This window comes from Galleria mellonella, unplaced genomic scaffold, assembly GCF_026898425.1.
Source record: "Galleria mellonella isolate WM207_F2 unplaced genomic scaffold, CSIRO_AGI_GalMel_v1 utg213, whole genome shotgun sequence".
Lineage (NCBI taxonomy): Eukaryota > Metazoa > Arthropoda > Insecta > Lepidoptera > Pyralidae > Galleria > Galleria mellonella.
In genome coordinates this window covers 7,269,011-7,295,798 of record NW_026442039.1, presented here as the reverse complement: position 1 = coordinate 7,295,798, position 26,788 = coordinate 7,269,011, and the positions used below count along the sequence as shown (strand labels likewise).

General features: G+C 33.6%; 1 protein-coding gene across 1 annotated transcript in view; it reads right to left on the bottom strand.

Annotated features, from left to right (window-relative positions):
* LOC113519325 (neuropeptide FF receptor 2-like) overlaps positions 1 to 26,788 on the bottom strand; it is a 134,010-nt gene that overhangs the window by 47,809 nt on the left and 59,413 nt on the right. The gene's annotated exons all lie outside the window — the stretch shown is intronic.

The window sequence follows — 26,788 nt, the reverse complement described above, 5'->3', positions numbered from 1 at the left end:
CCCACAGGATAGGAAGGGCTGGTATATGCGATTCCGGGACCACAATAATACTTGTATTTATTTGTAATTTTATGTACCAAAGTACATAAACTATTGCGATAAATTTCATTATTTTAAATACCTTTTATCTTTAATAAGACAGACTTTCTTTTTAGATATAAAAAAGGACACGGTTTTGTAATAAGACGTTTAACCACGTACTAAAGACCTGTCTATTTACATTATACAAGTTAAACTTTTTTGTAGTAAAACCGTAAAAGTTTACGAGGATTGAAATCGCTAGGGAGTTTCTGTCATCTCGTAAGTTACTGTTTTAAATGACTCTCTTCTTTTAGGTGTGCCGTTGGTTAACCTCTTAGTTTTATTCTATAATTTATAACGTATTTTATTTATTTATTTATTTAAATGTGGGGGTATAAAACAAAACTAGACAATTTTATGTATATACATAACCAATTATATCATATTTAATCGTATATGTACACATATATATAAATATAAAAATATACTTACACTTTTAGATTGGTGCTATTGAATTTTTATCAAAATCGGTTTAGTATTTTAGTTTTTAAACTACTAACTACTACGGTCAAGTCGTTTTATTAGAAATAAACTTATTTTTTTACAACCCTTTTTTATATATGCCCCTCTCCATAAAGCTTGTTTAAGCCGTTAAGGTGCCAAGACTTAATAAACATACGGAATCACTTTTACATTTATAATATCAGTTAGATTGATAGATAGATAATTTATTTACATTACATACAGCACACAAATTACAATAAAAAAAAAACATACACATAATACATAGCAAAAGAGATAAAAGAATAAAAATAAAAAAGCACAAATAAAAAAAAAAACAAAATATATAAACTAACAATCTCCTTTCTTTTCCTTCCTTCATGCGTGTGCCATAGTAACACAAAATGGTCACAACTCAGTTTATTGCTTTGCCCTTAAGAGCAAAACACTGATATTCTGCTGAGGCCAAGAGTCAATTTTTAAGTTAATTTTTATCTTGGTTACTTGTTAATATATTTATGTCATACAGACGAAGTCGCGGCCAAAGCCAGTTTAATATATGACGGGTATGCTGATTTAAAAATCAGAAATATAAATATAAATATACACTTATTTATGTGATAATACGTCACTATTCACCCGAATTCAAAAATAAAAAGTTTCGATTCGGTTGTGACATTTTATCTTTGTTAACTCATAATTCTGTCAGTTTGAATTTTTTTTTTAAAAGTATATATTTATAAATTGGTCCTTAAAATTTTTATTGAAAAGTTTAGTAGTTTAGTTTTATAAACAAAATAACCTTAGGTTTAATTAAAACTAAAGTAAGATTTTTTAAGAAACACAATTTTAAATTACTATTATAATTTTTAAGTCAAAAGGCATTATAGTGATGAAATATGGGGTATGAAGATATATCTTTTATACCTTAGGTCTTAACAATACAATAAGATCATATATCAAAGCATATTCAGTGATTCTATGATGTTCATTATCTAAAAGCGACGATTACCTTCCATCTAATATTGTCAGCATTGTTTTACAACACAGGGGGCAAACGAGCATGCGGCTCACCTGATGGTAAGTGACTACCGCCGCTCATGATCACCCACAACACCAACGGCATCGCAGGTGTACTGCCGGCCTTTTAAAAAGGAATATGCTCTTTTCTTTAAGGTTATGATGTCGTATCGGTTCGGTAATACTGCTGCTGGAAGTTGATTCCACAGAGTGGTCGTGCGTGGAAGAAAGTCTTCACACTTCACTCGTCTAGATGGACCAGCATTAGTAATTCCAAGTTAAAAAAAAAATATAAAAACAATTATAAATCAGATTTCAATATACATTTATAAACTCACCAAGAAGAAGTCCGCCATAATTAAATGAGGAAGTAACGTCATGATTAATTATGCCTCAGTTTGGGACAAAAGATATTTTTGCGTCATTGACTTTCAAGAAATTGCCAGAAACGGCGGAATCTCTTAAGATTTAAATAATTAAAGATTGTGTCTCACAAAAAAGACGACTTCAATTGTGATAAAATTTGTTATTTTTATTTTTTTATGATTCGTAGTTTGGGCGCCGAAACACGTGCCGCAAAACGTGCGCAAACAAAATGGCTGTTGGAGATTGATAACTAATATGAAAGGTTGTGGAACTTCTGGTAGTAATAGTGGTGACCACTCTTCGGGTGTTGGCAGTCACACACATGCCAATAGCAGCGGAATTAAACAAAATAATTCTAATTCAGTTATATTCTATCTAGTTCTAACCTAGTTCAGTAAAATATTATAATTTTTATTCAACCGCCGGAAGGGGGGAGGGGATAAAGTTATTTGTATGTCTTTGGATACCTAAATTTTGAAGTTCAGAAAAATGTACACGGAGTCTCAATTCGGTATGTACTTTTTATGTTTCTTACTTTATAATTCTGTCAGTCTTTTTTTCATAAAAAAAAAAAAACTTACAGTTTGGTCCATAGAAATTTTATCACACATACATACATATTGGTCACGCTTGTCTCCCATTAGGGAAGGCAGAAACAATGGAACGCCAAATGCTTCGATTTTATCAATATCTGTTTAATAGTTTAGTTTTCAAATAAAAACAAATGGTTTTGTCAAAATTGATATTAGTACTCGCACAATTGCCATGTGTTCCCGGCATAGAATAAGCCACCCCTTCCTTTCCCTTGGGTATCGTAAGCAGCAGCGTCCTTCTTAAAATATCTCCAAAGCCTAACTGCGGTTGCCAATCTGCCTGTCAAGTGTGGCAACTAGTGGCAAAACCCCCTAAGGTGGAAGCTTATGTTCAGCAGTGGACAGTTAAAGGCTGGTATTATACCGCTGATGATAACTCGCATAAACATTTTTTTTTATTATTTAAACCTCCACATAAGGTACCGTCTCATAATTTGTCACAATAGTTTCTTTCTTTCTTTTTCAAATGACTTGATGGACTTAATATATAGGGTGTCGTTAAATGCGTCTTTATTATGGTAGTGCTGCGGACGTGACGGCTCTATAAAATAAATTTGGCAGCCATAAAATGTCATAAAAATAGTAGAGAGTAATAGTGGGTTTATTATTAGTACGTACATTTCCACAGCCAAGTTGAGAAGTCGATAAGAACTAAGTAAATTGAATTTTATTTTATTTTATTTGGAAAACAAACAATTTTTTATTACCTTCAGTGTATATATGTACATATAAATAACATAAAAAGCAGCAACATTACCACAAGTAATTAGAACATATTTAATATCGATGTACTGGGGGAAAAGGGATTGTTAATAATGGAGACTGAGAATCCCATTGCTAGCAATATACCCAATCAGGTCGACCTCCTCGCGGTTCTCCCTGGAATCTATCATAGTTGATTCCTGATGAATTCATCATGATGGGCTAACTGGCCCGTTTTCATTCTCATCTATCACCCTTCACTTGTGCTCCGCCAGCGTATCCCGTTAACGCAGATGGGGTTACCATACCATTTTCACCTATCAAAAAAAATTTATGTACTTTCAACATACACTAACTTAGGATCCAATTCTCCCCTCAACAGAATGTTATCATCCTAAAATAAAGCCGTAAACGTTGACCATGATATCGACATCTTTGGAAATTCTTTAGTGCAGTTTACTACGCTTATTAATAATATAGATTAAACATTAAGTCTTTACTAATTGTATGATTGTTACTTTAGTATATATTAACACTTATCTGTAAGAGCTGTATACGCCTCTAACTGTACGTCACTACGAACACTCAGGTTGTGGAATGAGCTCCCTGCCGAGGTTTCCCAAGAGACTACAGCATGAGGTTCTTCAAAAAGGGGGTAAAGAGGTTTCTTCAGGGTCGGCAACGCACGCTTAATACCTCTGGTATTGCAGATGTTCATAGGCTACGGTAACCATTTACCATCAAGTGGGCCGTATGTTTGTTTGTCACCTCAGTGGTAATAAAAAAATTATATGTTCATCTAGTCTTAGAAAGAAAGAAAGAAATGTTTTTGTTCAAGTAAACATAGATTTAAATATTTTTGAATGGTCATTCTTCAAGTCAAAATGTTGGGACACTTGATGCGACACGACGAACTTATGAACATTATAATAGAAGGTAAGATAGAAGGAAGGAGGGGAAGAGAGAGACCGAGACATAGTTACATCAGGCAGATCAAGGAAGGAGTTGGTGTCGTGTCGTATCAAGAGGTGAAGAGACTCGCTGAAAATCGTAGTGAGTGGCAAGAGCTCCACCGGCAAGAGCGCAGCTCTTAAATAGGATAGATAGGTCATTTTTCATTACTTACTTAATTATAATATTGTACACAGTCTGTTTAATTATTGTGAACATATTGTTGGCGTATCTTTTATAAATAAATAAATTTAATAGACAGAAATACAAAAAATATACTCAATAGCAAAAAGAAAGACAATATGGCACAGAGAAGTAACTATAAATTCATAATTAGTATATAACTTCTCTAAGATATTCCCTGTAGGCAAGGATTTTACAGTTTAATAGATCAAGACTGGTAAATTTAATATTTTTTTATACAACTTAGAATGGCAAACAAGCTGACGGCCCACCTGATGGAAATAACCGTCGCCTATAGACATGAATAGTAACATGGACTTTTACAACGAATGAGATATGACAATAGAGGGCTTATCATGAAATATTTTCAATTTACTAACGAAACACAAATTTGATGTTAAAACTACATAATACATACCGATAAAAAATATTAAAAATGTTAAAATATAGTTATTACGGCAGTGTTTATGACCTTAAATAACATGTAAACTCCATTTTCTGGGCCGATTTCGATACGAACAAAAACACGAAATTGAGTGCGAAAATCCGGAATTTCATTTCGTGGTAGACCCTCAGATTTTTATGGGTGATAAACCACTACTTGATAAGACGGCATGGTAATATGCTTACATAGATAATTATAGAGAGTAGATTAATTAAACCTTTTAACCATAATTTTCGCAGTCCCTTTGAGGTTAGAGATAAAAGCTTATCTTTTTATCATTCCACCTTGAAGCACGTTTCTCGTATTCCTACAGAAGTTTATTATAGAATCTCTATTTGCACAATCCTTTTCCAAAAATAAGAAATGTATCTATCCTAAAAATACGTACAATAGAATTGTTTGGGCGTGATTTTATTAGCACCCCAACCTGGCTTTGTAAATTTTTTAGAAAAAAAATATTTATTTAACCAGCCAGTAATATAGGTTTTTTTTATATCACTAAGGTGACCTTCAAACCGAAACACAGCCATGCAAACACAACTGCTTCCTAATGGCAAAGGAATGGGCAGCAGCATTCCTGCTAAAACATCTAATAAATAAATAAACGAAATTATAAGTTACTGTCACTCATATTGGAGTAAATACATTTCAAAATTTCATTAAGATGTTTTAGCAAGATTGAGTAGCAAACACGCATTTAAACTCATCCAAGCATTACCACCTGTATATAATTATTTACTTTTAATATTAGTATAGTAAAGTAAATAGAATATGCCTTGTTTATATAGTTTGTTGACACAAACAGAGGATATAATTTCTATCGTGCTTCGAAGCGAATGTTAAGTCATTCCACGTCGGAGACCTTCGTGGCAGACTACAATCTCTTGACTTTAGATGAAGCCACATTCACGTGAGAGGTAATAGTAGATTCATTTATTTATTATTTTTGAAGGAAGCTTACAGCTTTAATAACTTAATAATAAATTATACGTGACAACAATAAGCTAATTAAAAGCTACCACCACACACAGTTAACAAAAATTTAATTACATACAGTCTAGATAATTAATAAATGCGCAAAGACAGGTTAAAAGTGGTTAAAATCACTGAATGAATAATTTGCAATTGGTTTATCGTATACAACTGTTGCTACTATTAAAAATATCCAAATGTATATATCCATTGATTTAATGTTACATCCACAGAAACAAGTCTTAAATGAAAAAGGAGCGATGGATTAAGGCTTATCACTAATAAAGTATACTCTATTGCTATAAGCTGATGAAGAACTAGTAAGTAAAGGTGGGTGAGGATGAAGTCACGCAAAGAAACTCCAATTATAGACCTCTCCATAAGCTCGCTGAGCAACTTGAGCAACCATGTTTAGGTTCTGTAGGATCATGTTTTCAAGTGATATTTGGTATTAAATAATTTGTTTAATGTAAATTCTTTAATTCTTGTTTCTCAGACCTTTTTTTGTGCCACTGAAGTGGCAAACAAGCATACGACCCAGCTGATGGTAGCGGTTACCGTAGCCTATGAATGCCTGTAATATCAGGGGTATTACGTGCGCATTTCCGACCCTTAAGACATTTTGTAGAATCCCATGCTGTAGTCTCTTGGAAAAACCTCAACAAGGGGCTCATTCCATAACCTGAGCGTTCATAGAAAGAAACATCTCTGAAACCGCATTGTACGCGACCATCTAGGGTCTAAGGAATGGGGTGAACTTTCTGTCGATGGCGAGCTGTACAATGGTAGAAAGTATTCGTGGGCATGATACTGAACAATTCCTCTGAGCAAAGTCCCGTATACAAGCGATAGAACACGCAAAGTGAGACAAAATCTATTCTAAGACTTAAGGGACTGCTATTAAGACCTATATACTTGTATTATTATGTGGGGTCTGCTATATATACCCCATTACTGACAATTCCTCCCTTAGATAAAATGCATTATCTAATAATACATACATTAGGATTACGATCTTCTGTGCGCTCTTCAAAATTGAAAGGTGGAACCTACATTTGCGGCAATAGATATCTATCCAATCCAATTCTGTAAAGAAAGGTGAACCGTTAAGATTATCGTTTCGATAATAAATCTTTCAAAGATGGCGTGTCTAGATCATATACGTTTTACATCTAGATGGAGCATCGGATCAAAAACGTCTCACAAAACGCTTGACAGCTGATATGTTGATTTTTCATACTGGACACTTTAAATGTTCGATTCTACAAATATTTGAAATTGTAAGTACTATAATATACAAAAAAAAAATAATAATAAAAAGATAACCAAGTATTGTCGAAATTACTCATATCACAGAGACCATTTTTAAATTTGCGGAATTTGTAACGAATCGAAACATGAAATCAGACAATTGATTTTTTGTTTGCGCTACTATGTGACATCGGCAGACTTATTACGTTTTCATTAGGTTTTATTGAAATATGTTCAAATTTGCAAATGGGCAATAGTATAGTATTATAATTATGATTAGTAAAAATAAATGTTGCCGCGTGATCCCCGTATAGAATAGACCACCCCTTCCTTTCCCGTGAGTGTCGTAAAGGCGACTAAGAGAGGGTGAGGTTGGGCAGCAGCGTTCCTCTTACAACATCTCAAAAGCCTAACTGCCAAGCGTGGCAACTACTGGCAAAACCCCCCAAGGGGGAGGCTTATGTTCAACAGTGGACAGTTAAAGGTTGGTATGATGATGATAATGAAATATAGACGAAAAAAAAAATTGGCGTCTTAAAAGTAAACAATATGTTTCAGAATTACAAAGGATTTCAAATTAAAATTATATACATTTTAATCGCAAAAAAAGTTACACTGTTGTTGTTGAAGTTTTTGCACGAAGAGACTCTATCTAGATGTTATAGATCAATGTACAGATTCTGAAATACAAATAGTTTCCACTCCAGAGGTTAATATGAAGTTGCGGATTTCCATTCATTCCGACTATACTACGCTGAACAAACTAGACAAATTCTCTGGTTACTTTTGGATTTCCACGAAGTCACACCAACTTCTTATTTATCTGACTTTCATTATAACTACGACGATCAAATACCCAGTACTGTAACTATTGCGTTTCTGTATACAATAAGCTCGGAAATGATCGTCGATCAAGCAGCAATGGACATTAAACTATGTGAAGATTTTGATGAAGGTTTAAGAGTAAAATAGTAGGCGGTTAACAACCTACACGCCAAGGTAGTTTCCAATAGGTGCAGAATAGAAATATAACTTTCCCAATAACTCCGTGTATGTAATAGTCCATTTTATTACTGTTGTTCAGGAAAGTTTATAGGAATTCGTGATTCATACAACTCAAGTAAAATAATTCAGTCTATACAAATCCACCTGACCAAATGTGTATCTTTTTTTTTATGCAATATAGAATGGCAAACAAGCTGAAAGTCCACCTGATGGAAAATGGTAGCCGTCGCCTATAGACATGAGCAGTACTATGGACATAACAGAGTATACTGTTTCGTCCATAATACCCCCCATACGTTGCCATTCTTGAGGACTCAGATCTTATTCCTCTGTACCCTGTAAATTCACTACCATATCCCATCCTTCAAACCGAAACACAACTGCTTCACGGTTGAAACACGAATAGGACAGAGGTACTTAAGCAATCGACTTTTGTACAAAGTCTCCCCCTGGTAACTCTGGTTACTCTTCTTCGGCCTATTCTTTGCCGGGACCAGACTGCAAAAAATACTTCTTATTCTAATTAATTTAATTATAAAACAATGTCGTCTTTTTTATGTCCACTGATTGCAATCGTCTATAAACATGCACTGTCCTGTAAATACCATAAAATACACCATCAGACACATAGCACACCCAAAACGTTGCTATTTCGAAGGATTAAAGTATTACGCGCCCGTACCCTGTAATTTCGCCGGTATATCCACTATATTATTTATTATTGTGTAAAAACCGGAAAATAGAGATGAATGGAACAGGAAAACGTATAGGGCCGAGCCCATATAATACGGGATAACGACGGGAAGATGATGATATTGTGTCCCTTCACATTCCGGTGTTTAGCCACTCGTCTGTTTTTGACATTATATATGGCTTCTGGAGATTAAGTTTGTTCCTGGATAATGAGTCAAGTAATTGCCATTTCATTCAAACAAATAATATATATATATATATATATATATATATATATATATATATATATATATATATATATATATATATATATATATATAAACAATATATACATATAAACAATATATACAGGATGTCCAGTGATGAATGGATAACCTTGAAACGTCTTATAGTTCAAGTTATGACCGTCTTAAAAAAAATACGAAACAAAATATATCATAAGCAGTACCTTTCTTATCTTTATTTTAAAGAAAAGTAATTTTTTTTTCTGTCTTATTTTACTGTCCTGATCACTATGACCAGAAAATAATGAATTCTATTAGTTTTTTGTTGTTTTATTATTACACACTAACTGTGCTGATAGATAGAAAGTGAATAGTATGACTAGCTATTGCAGTATTTTTTAATACGCAAACTTATTTTTGAAAAATGTGCAAAATAAAAACTACTGCTACAGAGTTTCGCGGAGCGGTAACAAATTATGCAGAAATGCATTTTTAATATTTATTTTTTATAGCATAATTAGATTTTTTATTATTATTATCTTTTTATTATTGTTTTAATATAATGTTTGGTTTTTTTTTAGTTTAATGGTGAGTGCATTGGTAAATCCGTAAAGCTCATATATATATATATATATATATATATATATATATATATATATATATATATATATATGTATATATATAATTAGTTGATAATTATTATTTTGTTTAATTCCGCTACCACTTATATACCGCTTCTTAATAAAGAAGCAGGTATATAAGTGCTATTTACTTAGCAATTACTGGTAACAATATTAGAAGTAATAATAATTACTTCTAATATTGTTACCAGAACTTCTACAACTTTTTATATTAGCCATCAATCTCTGACTGCCATTCTGTCCACGCATGTTGTGCGAGTGGCTAACACTAAGCTCCGAGGAGCAATCTATTAATTTACCTGAAAGTAGAGATGAATCACGTGTCGCAATATGTACGTGGACGAAATAAACTAACCAATAACATGGACTTTCGCAAAATAACATCTATTTCAGTTAGATTTTAGAGATATTTTAAGAGAGACACTCATTCCTCACTCTCCCTTAGTCGGCTCTTACGACACCCACGGAAAAGGAAGGGGTGGCCTATTCTATGCCGGGATTACACGGCCTATTCTATGCCGGCAATAAAATATATATACATCGTACAAATTAACATACCTTCTCAAAGTAAATCTTTTACCTACATTGTTTATCAAGATCTCTCATAATACATACTATGCCGCCTTATGAATTACTAAGCAATTTTTGAAATATTTGTATTCCATTTACTTTGTAAACCTTTTTTTCCTGTACCTTTCCTACACTGGATTGCCTGCTAATCACTTTTCTCTCACTACTTTGGGTTGGTTGGAAGAGATCTCTTTCAGAAATAAGCCCACATTTTTTTTTTTTATACAACATAGAATGGCAAACAAGCTGAGGATCCACCTGATAGAAAGTGGTGACCGTCGCCTATAGACATGAGCAGTAACATGGACATAACATAATATATTGTTTCGCCCATGATACCTCCCATGCGTTGCCATTTCTGACGATTCACGTGTTATTCCTCTGTACCCTGTAAATTCACTGCCATATCCCACCCTTCAAACCGAAACACAGCTATGCAAACACAACTGCTTATGGGTCAAAACACGAATAGGACAGAGGTGCTCAAGCAAACGACTTTTGTACAAAGTCTCCCTCTGGTGATTTTATATTTGTAACCTTATACAAACATACTCTCAGATTTGTACTATAGAAATATTATCAAAGTTCTGCTGTTTAGTTTTTAAATCCGAATTACTAATTTTGCTATAATTGAAGTCAGTTTTCTTTGTGAAACAAATCAAATCAAATCAAATCATTTATTGCACGAATATGGGTACATACATTAGATGAAAATAATAATTACATGTCCATTATTCCAGATTCTACCATATCGGCGTGTACAATATAAAATTAAAGTAATAGTAACTTATAACAATAAAAATAACGTCAATAATAATAATAATAAAATGTAAAAATATCAATAAAACTAATTAAATTGCATGTCTAATATTTATCATTGTAATAGTCATGTAACGTATAAGTAACACAAAACAATATCTTGAATTACACGTTAGAGATTTTTACTACCATATTAGTCTCATATGAATGAATCAAACAAAAAAATGCTACATGTGAAACAAACGGAAACTGACCGTGGTGAAGGTACGTGTATTAATAAATTTTAATATTTAACGATTTCATATTATGCGCTGATGGACTCTTTGAAATGGGTATGACATTGACGTCATATTAAAAGCAGTGTCAACGGGCACAATGGATATTGACAAGGAAACGAAGGTAATTGAAAATTTACATACATTTTTAATATAAATAGGTACGTAAAGGGAAAAATTATGATATTTTGTTTGTAATAGGTGTTTAAACTCAAAAACTGATTAACGGATTATAGAAATTCTTTCACTTACAAAAAGTTACATTGTCAGCTGGAGACTTTGTACAAAAGTCGATTGCTTGGGTACCTCTTTCCCATTCGTGTTTCTACCTTGAAGCAGTTGTGTTTGCATGGCTGTGTTTCGATTTGAAGGGTGGGATATGGCGTGAATTTATAGGGTACAGAGGAATAACATCTGAGTCCTCAGGAATGGCAACGCATGGGGGGGTATCATGTGCGAAACAGTAGACTCTGTTATGTCCATGGTACTGCTCACGTCTATAGGCGACGGTTACCTCTTTCCATCAGGTGGGCCGTCAGCTTGTTTGCCATTCTAAGTTGTATAAAAAGAAAACGTGGACTTTATTTCATTTATTATTTTATCTATTTCGCCATGCGAAGCGGGGTCAAATCATTATATTTTTATGAGTATAATAATAAGAATTGCCACATTGTCTTGGTATAGAATGGTCCACCTCTTCCTTTCTCATGGATGTCGTAAGACGGAAATAAGAGAACTCAATGGTTGAGAGATGAGTAGCAGCGTCACTTAAACCACCACCTAACCCTAACTGCTTTTGCCAACCCGCCTTACAAGCGTGGCAACTAATGGCAAAACCCCTCTTATGGGAGAGATTACGTTCAAATGTGGGCAGTTAACGGCTGATACACCATAGCCCCTAGCCCCTCTAATTACATTCCTTTTCTGCTGTAATTATTGGGGTAAGGATGCAATGTATTAAACCCTATGGACGCTTTCTCCTATCAGGTTCTCAAGGTTGAATGGAAGAAATCCCTCTAATGGATAAGTCCACCTGTGTACACTTTTGTTCTAACCTAATATCTGTACTAAAGCGTATAAATAAATAAATAAATATTATAACTACTTCCTTTCTTAAATGAATTATCGATTATCAGTTGGTATATGTATCGTGAAATATACGCAGTGAAATAATTGGATCATTTAATTAAATTTGGTTTCGGTCTTTTAAAAGCTATATTTACAATATTAGGAGAAAAAAACACTTTTATTTATATTGTAGAATCTGTATTCAACTTAACTCATGTGGAATTTTATTAGCATACTTATTGTATGATGGAAAAAAAAATAATGAACATTTTGTTCAGTCAATATATCTAAATGTACCTAATACGCCAAAACCTCAAAGAGTTATATAAAAAGGAAATTATTTCAGCGGACCCACCGCTGAAATAATATCTTGTTTTATATACATTTGGCTTTGATTTATCTGCAAAATTTATAACATCATGTTATCACAGATAAACATTTAAATAGATGTCGCAATCATATTTCGTATATTTTTTTATGCGCCATCGTCAAAAATGAAGATTCTCAATAAATTTTGCTACGCGTAAAACTACAATAACGACAATTTTATTCTTAAAAGCCATTTAATGTCTAATAGCAATACAGAACTATATTTTTTTTGGTTTCACATAAAATCAGCTTAAAATTAGCTTAGCTGCTCTCAGCTACTCTTAGCGACATGCGTCTTGCGAATATTTTGTTCACTCGACCAAAATGGGAAAGGAAACATAATTAGAAATATTTATAAGTTTATTTTTGCCTTTTTTATTTCAGTTTATATTTGTTCGTCTCTGTTATAACTGTTATTGATATGCGCCAAATAAATATTTTTCTTTCTTTCTTTCAATCACAATTATGTCATTTACAAAGTATGCCATTTACAATATTTTATTTTTGAAATAAGAAAAACAAAATATTGTATATGTTATACTTTTGGACAACGAAATGTTTCTTTTTTTTTATACAACTTAGAATGGCAAACAAGCTGACGGCCCACCTGATGGAAAGTGGTAACCGTCGCGTATAGACATGAGCAGTACCATGGAAATAACAGAGTATACTGTTTTGCCCATGATACCGCCCATGCGTTGCCATTCCTGAGGACTCAGGTGTTATTCCTCTGTACCCAGTAAATTCACGCCATATCCCATCCTTCAAACTGAAACACAGCCATGTAAACACAACTGCTTCATGGTTGAAACACGAATGGGACAGAGGTACCCAAGCAATCGACTTTTATACAAAGTCTCCCTTTGGACACATTTTAGATTTAAAATATAAATTTAAAAAAACAGGAAATCGTGTATCTAAAATTAGTAGTGTAGAAGAAATAAGAAGTTTGATAAGATGAATGACCTCTTGCTCTGTAGAAAAAGAAACAAGGTCTTCAATCGTGACATAATTAACTTAATTTATTATCATTTACATATTTGTATTCCGATACTCCATCTAAACATTATAACATCACGGCAATTAATGTAGTTTTGTGGTGACCCGTTTTATTTTCATATGAATTGTTCGTTTGTTTACGTCATCTATCTGTACATGTATCTGGCGCAATCCATCAGCAGTGTCGACATTAGCTTATTTGTTTAATCGATTGGGGATATATTGTGAGTAAATTAATTTATTGATTGGTTTATATTAGTACATGTTTAATCTGCGCTTCCTATTTGATACTAGCTTTTACTCGCGCCTCCGTCTGCGTGATCGGGATATATTCACCTTCTCTATCTGCAATATATGTAGTATTATACAAATTGAATTTTCCTTGTTATCGTCTTGAAAAAGTCAGTGCATCTTTCAAGGGGGATGGGATTGTTAGTAATGCGGATTACCAGTTCCATTGCTAGCAAAATGCTCAACCAGGTCGACCTCCACGTGATCCCCCCTGGAAACCATCGTGCTGAATTCCAGGTGAATTCATCATGACGGGCTAACTGGCCTGCCTTTCCTTTCTCACCTATCATCTCTCACTGGTGCCTCGCCAGCGTATACCGTTAGCGCAGGCGGAGTTACTATTCCATTACCATCCACAAAAAAGTACATATTTCATGGGAACTACGTATACGTACACGTTTTTATATTAAACATCCAGATAAAGTTTGAAATTTAATAAATTTAAAGATATATATATATATATAAAAAGAACTCTTTGTACTAAATCATATTATAAAATAAATGATTATTTAAATGACACAAAAATCCATGGACTTGAATATAGTATTAATGTGAAGTGAATTGTAATTGTAATTATTATTATTCATTAAATAAACGAAAGGTAACAAACAAACACACACTCTCATTTATATTAATAGTATCCAGGTAAATGTATTTTGTATAATAACCAAAGTTGTATAAGTAAATGAAAAAGTTCACCTATACCCATACGCGAGCGAAACCATCACTTAATATGTTTTATGGAGTAATACTTTCGTAATAATACCCATTACGAAGTATTACTGGTAATAACATGGTTCATTATTATTTATGTATGTATGATCACAATGTTATTATTTTCAAATATACTTTGTACTCAGATTATGTACCTTAAGAAATAGGCATCGAACAAGTCAAAAAGTTTTGGTTGGCGCATATCTAAACTAATATTATTAATAGGAAATAATAATAATAAATAAATGTGTTTTTTTTATACAACTTAGAATGGCAAAAAAGCTGACGGCCCACCTGATGGAAAGTGGTAACCGTCGCCTATAGACATGAGCAGTACCATGGACATAATAGAGTATACTGTTTCGCCCATGGTACCCCCTATGCGTTGCTATTCCTGAGGACTCAGGTGTTATTCCTCCGTGCCCAGTAAATTCACGCCATATCCCACCCTTCAAACCGAAACACAGCCATGCAAACACGACTGCTTCACGGTTGAAACACGAATAGGTTCAATATACATTCCATTGTATTATATAAATTTAACTTTTATAAAAATGCCAAAGAAATCTTTGTCGTGTTGATGTCATTTACCCTTGTCTCTAAAAAAACTGTATCTCCTCCAAAAATTATCAAATTTTAATATTTTTTTTACAGCAAGCTAAACAGCGACTGACTTCACGAGCGCTATGATGCTCGTGGCACTTTTAGTTGCAATGCGCACGAGCGCGATGGCGCTTGTCAGCACTCAAAGGGTTAAAGTATAATCTCTTGTAATAAATTTTTAATATTGTTGAAATATATATTATAAATCAATAAATATTTTTAACAGTTATTTTTTTTTAAATCGACCGCCTAATCCGGAATACAAATTTAGTTAAGCAGAACTGGCAAGAAACACACAACAGCACAGCTGTTGCTTTCTGCAAATAAAAAAAATATGTATTGATAACGTAATTATCACAAACTTTATATTGATAAAAAAAAAAAAAACTACAATCAATCACAGTATTATTGAACAGAGAACAGTCCCTACAAGTAGCACTCGTTCACGAGTATGATGGATGAGCCAGTCATCGTTGTGTTCAACCATATAGGGAGGCCAACGACCCAACAAATGCCCCACCACGCCACCACCAATCTGGACATTAAAGTGAGCTTGGCTTGTTTCAAGATACGCAAGATACGTCAAAAATATCGATACCAAATTGAATGTGACAATCGGTATTCCTGCTCATTTCAAAATTAAAATGTTATTTATATGTAAATTAAACATTGTATCATGTGTGTCATTTAATATATGCATTTGGTGTTCATTTTATGATTTTAATTAATAAGTTACATCATGTAATGTAAGTTTTTATATTGTGTAGAATTATAGATACTTGTATCTCTATTTTTAAATGTTTGAAGGAGTGTACATTACTCGCCAAAAGATTTATGGCTGATTGTAAATCCTAAGCTTACGTAGGTACACTGGAATTTATTATATTTCTAATCACATATGATAAATAAAGAAGTTTTGAAAACAAACAAACAAATATTGTGTCCAACAAAAAAGATCCGTCTTGAATTGTGACAAAACCAGTTACTTTAATTTAAAAACTAAACTATTAAATTCATTTCGATAAAATTTCTAAGAGAATAAGAGAATAATCTTTCTGGAAATAATATCCTTTCAGAAAACAAAAACCAGATTTACATAGATTTATAACTGACGTAGTTATGAGGTAACAAACGTTAAAAAACATATAACCGAATTGAGAAACTTCTTCTTTGCGAAGTTGGTTAAAAGTCACATATCACGATACTCATGCTAATTTCAAAAACCCTCATCCAATTTTAATTAAATCTCGTAAACGTGTATCTTTTGCTTCTATTTAAGAAATATGAAATATAAAAAAAAAAGATACAGTCGAATTAGGAATTCCTTTTCGAAGTTCCTTAATAAATTAATATTTATGACACAGTGACGGAGTCCTACATTCTCGGAGCTTAGACCGCGCATTTTCGGCTAATACCACAGTCGCATAAATGAAATACGTTTCGTATAATCTCACCGTTTATAAACGACTCAGTGACCTAATTTTAGGTATATTATATATATACATATGTATGTGTTTATGTAGTTATTAATATGTTTTGAAAACTTAATTTTATTCATTATTTTTTCCGTTTCTATATAAGTTGTATATGACACACCCTCTGGTCTGAATTTATTTCAAAAATTCGCAAAAATTAACAGAAGGTCCCAAAAAACAAACTGGCTTTAATTTAAAAAAAAAAGATTTTTTTTATGCAAAAACTACACTACTGTAGGTGTACCCTTTAAAATATAAAAATAGAATACTTACGGAGTTATGAGGTAACAACCATAAAAAGAATACGACCGAATTTATACCCTCCTTCCTTTCATCTAAATCGTTTGAAAATATCTTTATTTGAAATAAATATTTATTTAATCATTAAAAATAATTACAACATTATGACAACAAAAGACAAATCAATGGTATAAACCTAGTGTGTTAACATATAAAATTATAATAAAAGTATTTAAACCGACTCCAGATATGTCTGAGCCGCTTCTAATATCTTTAGCAATAAGTCCGCCCATACATTTGCATTGTATTTCTTTATATATCACTCCCTGTATGATATATTTATAATAAAGTTTTTTAAACAAATTATAGACTTTAACTCATAACCATAGAGATATTTTTTAATTTTGATTTTGAAATTATTTATAAACATCAGGTGAACCAAGTATTGGATTTATAATGACACTCTACTAAAATAAAATCAATGCAGTGGACATAATCAGTACCTTACAGAGTATACTGTAATCCTATATTACCCCAGTACCCCACATGAATCAACATTCCTAAGGATTAGGGTGGTACAAGTTTGTAACCCTGTAATTTAACTGCCATAGTTGTTTCTAAATGTATTTAAGATAAGATAAATATATAAATAAACATTTATTTATTTATACTTTTGTATACATTGGAAAATGTCTACAGGGCGGACTAAATGCCTCCTGGCATTCTCTACCAGTCAACCACCACGCCAAACAGAGAAAGCGAACGGCGGTGCACAGATTTAAAAAAAAAATGAAAATTAAATAAATATTTGGAAATATAGCAATTTATAATAAAGAAACATACAAACATATAGAATAATATACTTATAAAAAATGTACATAAATAAATCACATACAATACATATATAAATAACTATACATAGTATATGTTAAATTAATAAAACATATATTTTATTTGCATTACTTCATTCATTTTCATTTAAGAGTTTCCTCTTGTCGGTGCAACCAATCCATACATCTTCCTCCAGCCAGCTCTATCCCAGGCCATATCCTTTGTCTCCCTATACGACATGACGCCTAGTGTTTCCTTTATCTGTCCCATGTAGTTAATCCTCGGTCTTCCTCTTCCTCTTTTGGCCTCTATCTTTCCTTCTATTATGCTCTTATTATTGCATTACTTACAGCACACAAATAAAAACAGGCCTAGATAAGCTTCAAGAAAAGAGCATACTCCTTTTCAAAAGGCCGGCAGCACACCTGCACTGCCTTTGGTGATATGGGTGATTATGGGCGACGGTAGTCACTTACCATCAGGTGAGTCGCATGCTCGTTTGCCCCCTGTATTATAAAAAAAATGCACATAAACAAAACAAAGACATAAAAGAATAAATGTCCAAAAAAAAAGAAGAAAAATACATAAAATCATTTCATTTCCTGCATATGCCATAATAACGTATAGTGGTCACAACTCAATTCATTGCTTTGCCCTCAAAAGAGCAAAACACTGATAATCTATTGTGGCCATAAGAGGAAATGGTGATACATTAAATTCGATTAAAAATTACTGTAAGATTATTTCAAATATATAGGTTAAGTACAATTTATCTATAATAATGATCAAAAAAAGTTACATTTATTGTAAATTGTTCTCATCTAGTTTGATATTTTAATCAAAAGTACTCTCGCTTATACAATGTTCAAGTAAAAATAAAAATTTAATAAATATTAATTCATGACCAATTTTACCAAAGATCGTATTATTTATATAAGTGCTTGCTTATTAAATCTATATTTTATTTAAGAAGAAACTGAAAGACTAGCTTTTCGAGATGGGCTTCTATAGTTTTAAAGGATTCATAAAATATCTCTAATTATGAAATTTTAATATAATTACAATTTGAAGTGACGTGTTATTATTGCTCTAAAATAATATTACTTTTAAAAATTTTTTTTTATACAAATTAGAATAGCAAACAAGCTGACGGCCCACCTGAAGGAAAGTGGTAACCGTTGCCTATAGACATGAGCAGTACCATGGACATAACAGAGTATACTGTTTCGCCCATGATACCCCCATGTGTTGCCATTCCTGAGGACTCAGGTTTTATTCTTCTGTACCCTGTAAATTCACTGCCATATCCCACCCTTCCAACCGAAACATAGCCATGTAAACACAGCTGCTTCACGGTTGAAACACGAATAGAACAGAGGTATCCAAGCCAACCCTAAAAGGCACAAGGCTGCGCGTTCACCGCAAAAAAGACGCCGTTTGTCGTATCTCCTCACTTTCAGGGCACTTTTCTTGTTAATAAGTCGAGTCTATGGGTTCTTGGCGATATATCTAGTGATGTCCAGTTTTGCGGTCATCTGGAGGAAAAAGCTAAGATAGTTAGGAAGTCCAAAAAGTTAGGAGAGCTCAATAGAGTGAGACGGTATTTCATGCCGGAACACCGCCTGAAATTGTATAAAGCTCAAGTCAGGCCGCATATGAAATACTGTTCTCATCTATTAGCAGGAGCGCCGCAGTATCAGCTCCTTCCGTTAGACCGCATTCAAAGTCGGGCAGCTCGAATTGTTAACGATCGGTGGCTTACTGTCTGACTGACTCACTGAAACTGCGTAGAGATGTTGCATCTCTGTGCATCTTCTACCGAATATATTATGGGGAGTGCTCTGAAGAATTGTTCGGATTGATTCCTGCTGCTTATTTTTACCATCGTACAACCCGCCATAAACTAAAATTTCATCTCAACTATTTAGACGAGTGGCGGTCTTCCATCGTACGTTTTTCAAGGCACTTTCTTCCACGCACAAACACCCTTTGAAATCAACTTCCAGTAGCAGCATTTCCGAACCGATACGACATCATAACCTTCAAGAAAAGATATATTATATCATATTCCTTTTCAAAAGGCCGACAGCACACTTGCAATGTCGTTGGTGTTGTGTGTGATTATAGATGGTAGTCACTTACCATCAGGTGAGCCGCATACTCGTTTGCTTCCTGTGGTGTAAAAAAATCTACTTTTTTGTAATGTCTTCCTCTGTTAAATATGAGAAATTTGTAATGGAAATGAATATAATAATTAATTGAAACTGGACTTGTAATTTTGTAAATCTCTGTATAAGAGTCTAGACGAAAAACTGCTCTCGCCATAAATTTTCATGTCAATCTCATCTATGAATTATTCACATCTGTATCTACAATTTAATTATAATGCGTATACCAAATCGAACTTATGAGAATAAATATACTGGGTAAACTTGACATAGACTGTTTCGATAAATAATTCGAGGAAACGGGTATTAAAGGGATATCTTGTAAGGACATAGAAACAAGGAAAAAAATTAAAAAATAAAGTACTGTTAAATTAAATTATTAATTCGGATTATATATACACGCATACGTACACACACACACACACGCAAGCACGCACGCACGCACGCATAACGCACGCTCGCACGTACGCGCACACACACACACACACACACACACACACACACACACACACACACACACACACATGTATGTATACATATATGTCAGTTAGCCCATCGTGATAAATAAACCGTGGAATTCAGCACAATGGTTTCCAGGGGGGACCATGCGGAAGTCGACCTTGACAGTACACATTATGTTTTAATGTAATAACTACAACAAGAATGTCCGACTAGTTTCGGGACCAATTCGTGACCCTTAATCTTGAGCAGCTGTGACGCGACCACAAGCCTGACTATAAGTATAGTAGGATTCGGCTGCCCAAACTGGACATATGCCAATAAGGCATATACTATACAAGATGAGTCTATCTTCGGACACACTATACAGACTGTGCGGGGAGAAACCGGAATCCATGGAACACTTGATGTGCAACTGCGATTCGTTGGCAAGTATGCGTATGAGTCTACTGGGAACGGCTTATCCAGAACCAGGGGACTACAGATATCTTAAACCGCGGGATATCGTTAAGGTAACACATAGGATCTATGAAGTGATGGTATAAGGCAGGGGGAAGCACGAAAGATCCGTATGGGTCGATGTGCATCGGCTTAGCTGACCCCGTATGCGAAAAATAAGATACGATAAGATAAGTTTTCGGCTTGGTATATCTTTTGCGACTAATTCTATATATGTCTACATAATAATTTACATATAGATAGTTAAATGTTTCATAATTGCCCATTATGTTTTAATTACAAACATTGTACATCTATTATGTCCAGAATGCTTAGTTTGGAAATATTTCGGTCCACTTAGTCAGGGGTAACAATCTACATAAATAAATAAATACATACTTGTTAATATTATCTTACTAGCTGACACCCCGTACTTCGTACCGCCTAACAGTCGATTCTTGGGGGGAAAGGGATTGTTAGTAATGGAGACTGAGAATCCTATTGCTAGCAATATACCCAACCAGGTCGCCCTCTCGTGGTTTCCACTGGAAACTATCATGATTAATTCCTGATGAATTCATCATGATGGGCTAACTGGCCTGTTTTTATTCTCATCGATCACCCTACACTGGTGCTCCGCCAGCGTATCCCGTTAGCGCAGACGGGGTTACCATACCATTTTCACCCATAAAAAAAAAACAGTCGATTCTTTCATTTTTTAGTTTTTTTTTTTTAATATTTATTCTGCTATTCGCGACGCCGAATCAAGATAAAAAAAAGAAAGTTAATAAGTCAACAATTACATTAGGTATGTCAAAAAATTCAAAATTATAAAACACGCCGTGCCACGTCACTCAATTGCTTTGCCTTCCCGGAACCTCTCCACTAATACTTGAACTTTACGCTATGGTATTAAAGTTCAAATTGACTTCTAAGTATTATTACGAATCGTTTGTTTTGGGAGTATAGAAAAGTGTTGTTTTTAGACTTTTTCAAGCAATTTTTTTTTTTATTTTCCCACCGTAATAACCATCCTCGTAGTTCAAGGAATATTTAAAAAAATGAATTAGCGAAATCGGTTCAGTTATTCTCATAATTTGCGCTTAGCAACACATTCAGCTATTCATTTTTATATTATAGAAGATATAATAAAAATGTTAGTAAACTATGTTTACGCACGCAAACCCAAAAGAAAGGTTTTAAAAGGACACGGTCTGTTGATGACGTAGTATCTGATTCAATACATATAATATCGTTATTTGAATGAATGTCGCGATGGCTGCTTCTAATACTTACACTATAAAACTACACTTCTAACTGAATTATATATACAATATGAATATAAATAATTATAAAATACAGAATATATTAAATAACTATGTAATACTACTAGTATAGTATTATATTATCTGTGGTAATACTAATAACAATTACGATATGAATAGATACACACCAATACTTAAATAATGAATAATAATAATACAGAAAATACGTAGTTATCGTAATACAATTTCAATGACTGGATAATATGGAATTGTTCGGATTGATACCTGCTGCTGATTTTCACCACCGTACAACCCGCCACAAACTAAAGTTTCATCCCAATCATCTGGACGAGTGGCGGTCTTCCACCGTGCGCTTTTCAAGGCAATTTCTTCCACGCACAACCATTCTTTGGAATCAACTTTCAGCAGCAGTATTTCCGAACCGATACGACAACATAACCTTCAAGAAAAGAGTATATTCCTTTTTAAAAGGCCGGCAGCACACCTGCAATGCCGCTGGTGTTGTGGGTGATCATGGGCGGCGGTAGTCACTTACCATCAGGTGAGCCGCATGCTCGTTTGCCCCCTGTGTTGTAAAAAAAAAAAAATAAATATTGTAACAGATCCCTAGACTATTTCTAAAGTGAAAAAAGTGTTGTCTATTTTGTTCTATCATTGTAAGCAGAATCAGCTAATATCTGTCATGACCTAACACGTGTCCGAAAAGTTCAAACTTACGCTTTTTGTTGATTCGCACCAACTTTCTCGGCATTGAAACAAGTCGGTGAACTTTTTTATTGCTGACTTTCTGTTACTTTTCAACAAGTTAACTATAGTTATATAAAGTTTCACATCTATGTTGTTCATGTCTCATACATATTTAAGAAATTTCCATAAACGATTTTTTATTAATTAACTAGCTGACTCGGTAAACGTTGTTTTACCATATACATTGTTTCTAGAACTACACATAAAAATATATCGTACTACAATTATTATATTCGACTGTCATCTTGCAATCCTATTGCGGCATATAAAAATTGCGATTAAACAACAGGGGTTGATCGTAAAAGCGAGAAAATTTGAATTTGTATGTATTTTTCAATGCTAAATCATAAAAAAATTAGATTAAAATAAAAAAAAAAATACAAAAAAAAAATATACTTAGAGGTGGGTCACCCCTATCATTGAGAGGTATGAAAAATAGACGTTGGCCGATTCTCAGACCTACCCAATATGCACACAAAATTTCATAAGAATCAGTAAAGCCGTTTCGAAGGAGTTTGGTGACAAACACCGCGACACGAGAATTTTATATATTAGATTTATTTCCTTACTGAATACGCTATACGTAACAAAATTTCGCATCCATTATGATACGTCAAAACAAAATTCTATTAATGCCATCGTCTTTACTTAAGCACATAATTATGTTAACAATATTAGCTTATTCAAATTGTTCTACATTTAAATATTCCTTATAAAATGCAAGTAAAACGAAATATGAGCCAATTCTCTCGGAAATTTGGCTCAGTTGACACAAAATGTGTGATTTTATTTACATACATACATACGAGTATAATTTGTATCAATCTTTGAAGGAAACGATAAAAAGTTTTCATTCATCATTCATCCATTTATCCATTTATATACAGTGACACCCGTGGTAAACTTTATACGTTGCTACTCATAATCTTGAGGATTAAGATACTGTTACCAGAAGGAGACATAGTACAAAAGTCGATTGCCTAGGTACCATTCGTGTTTCAACCGTGAAGCAGTTGTGTTTGCATGGCTGTGTTTCGGTTTGAAGGGTGGGATATGGCGTGAATTTACTTAGTACAGAGGAATAACACCTGAGTCCTCAGGAATGGCAACGCATGGGGGGTATCATGGGCGAAACAGTATACTCTGTTATGTCCATGGTACTGCTCATGTCTATAGGCGACGGTTAGCACTTTCCATCAGGTGGGCCGTCAGCTTGTTTGGCATTCTAAATTGTATAAAATTATATAAAAAAAATATCTGTAAATTTTCAAAAACAATTGAAAAATTTTCAATGTATTGATTGATTGATTATTTAAAATGTGCTCTGCTTCTTCTTCAGCAGTTATTAACTATAATAGCATATTTAGAATTTCTTAAACCTTTCCTCCCGCAATCGAAACATGGTTTCCTAGTATACTCTCTGGCAGAAAGGTCATCAAACAAATTAATTCACGTCAAAACGCATTGTTATAAATTTCATTCCGTGGCAAAGGGAATGTTGGTGAGGGCCGGTAACAATAAACAGATGGGGATGATTTGGATCTGTCCCATTCAGTAAATAGGATAATGCTTTGTACACCTCATCACTTCTAAGTACCATCACAATTAAAGGTTTTGATTAAGACGTCAGGAATTTGGAACCTTTAATACGTCGAAACCTTTTCTGAAAACGCATTGTCTACGAGTATAATATTAATAATCTTTTCTCAAACATGCTTGGAAATGTGAGCATTATTTTGACAATCTTCTTAGGGATAAATGAAAATTGCCGTACTGGGCAGATACAAGCGTACATACCTGTTGTTTCTTGCGGCCAGATAAATTACTATGTAAACTCATATCTGTCCTGTAATTTAAAAATGGAATGACCTTTTACTTCGAAACATGGCTACCAAGGAGGTAACTAATAAAAGGTTTTATTTAAATTTCGAAACGGCTTGCGAATAGAAAGCTGTTTATTGAAAAAAAAAAACAAGAACATTATGGCGCGTGAAAAATTATTATTGTTCGTTATTCGTCATTGAACTTAAAAGTAAAATTGTGTTTTTGATTTCCGCGCATTGTTTGAGAAAAGTACTATACAAGCCTTGGCCACAACTAGGCATTGATGGACTCACGTATGTGTGCCTCGGCTACGCCTCTGCCCACATTTGCACGTTCGTCCATCAATGCATCAGTTGCTGGCCGCTGCAGTAATGTACTATTATTATTACAGACTACAATGGTCTAATTTGTTAGTAACATAATCGTAGCCTTGGCTATGTATTCTCGCCATAGAATAGGCCACCGCTTCCTTTCCCGTGGGTATCGTATGAATCTACTAAGGGAGGGCGAGGATTGGGCAGCAATGTCCTATAGGCGACAGGTACCACTTTCCAACAGATGGACCGTCAGCTTGTTTGCCATGCTATGTTGCATAAAAAAATTAAAATATGAATATGTTTTAAAAATATTGTAAATTCTCATTTCAAAAATTTTAATTCGTGTGTTGAATTACCTAATAGTTTTCAATTTTTTAATAAGTTTTAGGTTTTGGGCGATCTTTACAGAAAAAAAATACATTCTAAATTCTGTATAGAGATTTCTATTTACTTTACTACACTGTAAATACATTTTTAATTATAATTAAATTATTATTATTGGCCCGATTGAAATAAAGCATTTGGCGCAAACCTAATGGGAGAGGGGGGAAAGGGATTGTTAGTAATGGAGACTGAGAATCCCATTGCTAGCAATATACCCAACCAGGTCGACTTTCTCGCGGTTCCCCTGGAAACTATCATGGTTAATTCCTGATAAATTCATCATGACGGGCTAACTGGCCTGTTTTCATTCTCATCTATCACCCTTCACTGGTGCTTCGCCGGCGTATCCCGTTAGCGCAGGCGGGGTTACCATACCATTTTCACCCATAAAAAAAAGAACCTAATGGGAGGCAGACGTGAGAGATATGTATGTGTAATATTATGTAAGTCCGTAATATTATAATGTGGAGTTGATGATAAAGTAAAGTGATATAAAATATAAATAATAATTAATTAATTCCACTATTGTATATTAAAATTTACAAGCATTCAGTTACCATACAAGCGAAGTTAGCTCTATTCAATTAAAACTTTTAATTCCTTTTTTTTTTTGGTACAAAATTAGTTTTGTCTGATACACATATTTATAATTCAATTTCTCTGAACATGATATATTTAATACTTATTAAGTAAAGATGAAAATCAGAGATTGAAGACAACTGAGATTGAAAAACTTTTGATTCGACTATAATAAATTTATCTTTCCATTGTCATGAATATTATAACTAACAACTCCATCTATCGATAACAATTACTTAAGAAATATTAAACACTAGTAACCTGTCCTGTCTTCACACGTCTTAATAAGTAGAGAATCTAGTTTTGTTTTTTCAATGAAATATAGCCCATGTTACTCACTGATGATGCAGTTCTTTACGTGTAAAAGAATTTAAAAAATCGATACTTTGAATTTATCGATTATAAACAAAAAATCAGCAGGCTAATGACCGTTCCTTGTGGCAGTCTATGGGAGAGGCCTATGTTCAGCAGTGGACGTGTAGTAGCTGGTGTGGTGATAATGGTGATGAAACAAAAAATCTAATAAAAGTGTCTATTTGTGTGTTTCTATATTACACCGTGACAAGTGCAAATTCTTAAATTAATTGTGATATTTTCGTTTAACAAGTAACTGTACATATACACATTTAAGATTTTTTTTAAGTACCCACCATTACCTAATTTCATTATATATCCCACCCTTCAAACCGAAACACAGCCATGCAGACACAACTGGTTTACGGTTGAAACACGAATGGGACAGAGGTACCCAAGCAATTGACTTTTGTACAAAGTCTCCCTCTGGTGAGGGGGACTTTTTCTTTTATATTTCATTTATGCCACTA